General features: G+C 34.9%; 2 protein-coding genes across 3 annotated transcripts in view; one reads left to right on the forward strand and one right to left on the reverse strand.

Annotated features, from left to right (window-relative positions):
* Window positions 1-4,643, forward strand: part of LOC106872705 (ceramide synthase 6) — a 136,610-nt gene that overhangs the window by 85,469 nt on the left and 46,498 nt on the right. The gene's annotated exons all lie outside the window — the stretch shown is intronic.
* The window catches only part of LOC106872721 (lateral signaling target protein 2 homolog), a 188,997-nt gene that overhangs the window by 21,708 nt on the left and 162,646 nt on the right, over window positions 1-4,643 (reverse strand). The window lies entirely within an intron of this gene.

A 4,643-nucleotide genomic window follows, 5' to 3' on the forward strand; every position in this document is an offset into this window, starting at 1 on the left:
ACACGCACTCAGGCACAGATACACACGCACTCAGGCACAGATACACACGCACTCAGGCACAGATACACACGCACTCAGGCACAGACACTCGCGCACAGATACACAGATAAACACACGCTCTCAGACACAAATGCACACGCACACACTCTCTCTCGCTCGCACATACATTCTCTCACACACACATTTACTCTCTCTCTTGTCCACACTCACACACACAGTGAATTTTCGGTTTCCATCTACCAAACCCACTCACAAGGCTTTGGTTAGCCTGAGGCTATAGATGAAGACATTTCCCCAAGGAACTGAACCTGGAGTCATGTGGTTGGGAAGCAACTGTATTCCTTGTAAACGGACATTTTTTTTCTCCCAACTGTATTTGAAGGCATAAAAGATGCACAGACATTAGATGCGCTGCAATTTCAGCAGTGCATTAATGCATGTAATATAGGCACAACTTTGCTTAAAGAACCTGGGGTGGTTTTAGTTTATATATTTTTTTTTTTTAAACTTTTTGGAAAAGAAGTGTTTTATATACAAACAAATATGCTATAGATTTTTCTTTACTGTATTTCTTCAAAATCAGTGGTTCTCAACCAGCATCCATGAGACCTTTTGGGGGACCCATATAAGATTTCATTGTTAGAATTGTGAAAGAAATTGTTTATACTTCTATAATATACAAAATATTTTTTTAACATAATTTCTAATATTTAATTATAAAAATGTGATTTAAAAAAAAAAAATTTGAGTGGCTATGAGAATCCACATGAGTAAAATAGGAATTAAAGAGGTCCAAGTAAAAAATGGTTGAGAATCATTGTCCTTAATGAGATTTTGTTTTTAATTCGCTAGTAGAAAATTTAACTGTTCTATAGCTATTTTAGGCATATTTGACCTTGTGAACTATGAAAATGTGTCAGAGCTCTGAAGCAGTAAGTAAAAGGATGTTTGTTTTAGGCAGAGATCTATTATTGTATTCAATGTGGGATGGATCTTAAATATTAGACCTAGCCTTTTAGATGTAGTCTTAATGGTCTGTGTCTAACTAGATAAAGTTGGAGTCTTTAAAATAACCATATTCATGAACTACTGAGCTGCATTAGAGAAGTTACAAAGAAGTACGTTACTTAAAAAAACAAATTCCTAAAAATAAACAAAGTTAATGATAGTGGTGTGCTTGAAATATATGTTACTGTAAACTTAAGTTATATTTACTGCAGTCCATCAAATTGGTATTATATTGACAGAATTGATACCAGCTGGGCTTCTCATTGCTCTGAGCAAATGAAAGTAAACTTCTTTATCTGTTAATGGTAGCTAATCTACGTTCTTTACTTTCCAGCTGTTATGTAAATTATCTCTTTGTTGATTACTGGTTTTGCTGTTTTGGTAATAAAACTATAGTTATAAGACAGATTTATTGCAAGCAATAAAACTTATCACAAGCAAGAAACCTATGGCTATCTTGGACTACATTATCTAATGTGTCCTTTTTTATTTTTATTAAAACAGTATTCTTCAGCTGTTTTTTCTCGTACTTTACTCCTCTATATACCTTATTCTCAAGGTATAAAGCTATCCAATACCCACTCAGTTTGTAGTCTTTCAAACTGCATGACAGCCTCACTAGTGCTGGTAGCATGCAAAATGCACCCAGTACTTACTGTAAAATGGTTGGCATTAGGAAGGGCATTCAGCCATAGAAACTATGCTACAGCAGGCATTGGAGCATGATGTAGTGCTTGGGCCTATCAGATCCTGTCAAACCATTCAACCCTTGCCAGTATAGAACATGGATGCTAGGTGATGGTGATATGATGTGATTTGAGAAAGGTTTGACTGGAAAATGTAAGCAATGCTTTTATTGTCTAATGTTTATGGCATTTAAGTTCCCCAAGCTGTCACCTCTTTTAGTACTAATTAGGCTTAATATTAAGTTTGATGACCAAATGTGAATTTGTGTTCTCGGCTTGATGTGGCTATAGATTTTGTTTTTGTTGTTGAAATTACATAAGATGCTGGCATGGCTGTATGGTCAAGAAACTTGTTTGCAGCCATATGGTTTTGAGTTCTGTTCCCACTGCATGGCCTCTTAAACAAGTGTCTTCCATTATAGCTTTGAACTAAGCAATACTTTGTGAGTGAATCTGAAAGATGGAAACTGCATGGAAGCCTGTTGTGTGTATTTTTCAACCCTTCCCCAATGCTTGACAACTGGTGCCAGTTTGTTTACATCTCCATAGCTTAGAAGTTTGGCAAAAGAGACCAATGAAATAAGCACCAAGCTTTAAAAAAAGTGTTAGTCGATTTTATTTGACTTAACTATTCAAGATGGTATCCCAACAGGGCTGCAGTCCAATGACTGTGGTCCTGTAAAAGATAAAAGATGATGAGAATGCTATGGAGATTCATGAAGGTGGAAGATGCCATTTATTGGTTATTGAAGTATTATGAAACATTGTTATTCTGAGTGTGTGAATAGAAATTTTCAGTAGTGTGAAACTTTTTGTAAGACTGCAATAAAGTTGGAATTTTTAGCTGATACTCTTCCAAGCTATTAACCAAGAAAATCGGAGGAAATTTATCTGAACTGTGAGTCAAAGAAAGGTTAAAAGAAATATTTGCCTCTCTGCAGTTGGCTTCACTTACATACGGATTGTGTTATAGAATCTGGTAATTGATTTGAGCTAAAGAATTGTTGGTTAGAGAAGAGAAGAAAGGAAAAAATTTGCATGAGTTTTATTTTTGAAAGATTTGTCAGAATGTTTGAATACTGCCATCAGGTAACCCCCTCCTCATAAAATTAGATTGTAATAATAGCTATAAGTATTCTAGCTGATGTAGAATAATTTGAATAAAGTTTTAACAATTAACTGATCTGTTTCTCATTCTTGTTTATTGCTTTTTAACTAGGTTAAGTTCGTCAGCATCACTAGTGTCCATTTTGATGTTAATGAGAGTTCACTATCTTGAATAATTTACAGTTAGTGGTTTTAACTATTAATAGAATAACTATTAAGTAGGCCTATCCCACACATATACTTTTTTGGACAAATTCTGACTACAGCAGGGGTGGGTAAACTTTTTAGTGTGGTGGGCAAAAATTTCCAAAGAAAAAGGTCCTCGGACAGATCACAAGTTCTAACTCTTATATTTGTGTAAATCTTGTATATATCTTTGTATAATTCGAGATACATTAATAAAGATAAGTTTGAGACATTAAATTAGCATGTAACATTTTCATTAACGCCGCCACTGAATTTAGGACATTTATATTACCAATGCGGTATTTTATATTTTTCAGCTAGAGTGTAGTTGGGTCTCAAGGGGGTGGTACAAACCTAGCAATATGTGTTTTATAGTGAAAACAAAATTTCCAATCAAATGACAGTTACCAGACGATTTCTGTTCGAGTCTAACCATTTTAGCCGTAATGGAAACACAACCTATGTTACAAATAGCCATATGAATATTGTGTAAATTTTATAATTGAAAAATGTATTATATTTTGTACATACAAGTATACCAGCCTGTGGGTGCAATACAATGGGCTTGTAGGTGCAATTGTGCCTGCGGACGGGAGTTTCCCCATCCCTGGACTACAGCATAGCTTAGTGGTAAAGGTTCTTCTACTCACAATCGTAAGGTTCTGAGTTCAATACCGGGGGGGGGGGCATGTTATATCCTTGAGCAAGATATTTTATTTCACATTATTCCAGTTCACTCAACTGGCAAAAATGTGTAGTACTTGTATTTCAAAGGCCAGCCTTGTCACATTCTGTGCCCTGCAGAATCTTCTCTGAGAATTATGCTAAGAGTACATATGTTTCTGGAGTGCTCAGCCACTTGCATGTTAATTTCACGAGCAGGCTAGTCCATTGAGTGGATCAACTGGAACCCTCATTGATGTAACCAACACTGCCAGATTGAATTTTTCTGACTACAAGTATTGCCTTTATATGTAAACTTTTTTTTAAATTCTGAGATTATTTTGAAAAAGAAAGAAACTGGTGTAATTCAGTTAACAGCACAGCCCCCAAGTTTTTTTTTTAAACATGCATATTTTATAACAGTAATAAATTCTGTGTAAATTTCTTTGAACTTTTCTGTCATGAATTTGTATTACTAGTTTTGTTTGTTTTTAGTATATGAAACAATATAAGCATTGTTTATTTAGTAATACAAGCAACTGCTGTTAAGAAACGAGAATGTATGAAGTGACTGATAGTCATTTTCATGCATTTAATGTAAGGCAAGTTGATTAGCAGAAATAGTTAGGACTTACTTTGGGTGCTGCGGTCAGTTTAGGATCACTGACCTAAAAATTGATTTTCTGTTGTTTTGTTAGGTTTTAGACAATGCCTTTAATTCATTTTGCAGCAAACCTTTCTCATTTCACAGTTGAATGGTTTGTGTTAGATGACCAACAATGTGTAAAACTCATGCTTTATCAGCAAAGATAATGTAAACATCATCTACGTCTATACATGCATATACACACGCATCTATACATCCATATACACACGCATCTATACATGCATATACACACGCATCTATACATGCATATACACACGCATCTATACATGCATATACACACGCATCTATACATGCATATACACACGCATCTATACATGCATATACAC

This window comes from Octopus bimaculoides, chromosome 1 (assembly GCF_001194135.2).
Source record: "Octopus bimaculoides isolate UCB-OBI-ISO-001 chromosome 1, ASM119413v2, whole genome shotgun sequence".
Lineage (NCBI taxonomy): Eukaryota > Metazoa > Mollusca > Cephalopoda > Octopoda > Octopodidae > Octopus > Octopus bimaculoides.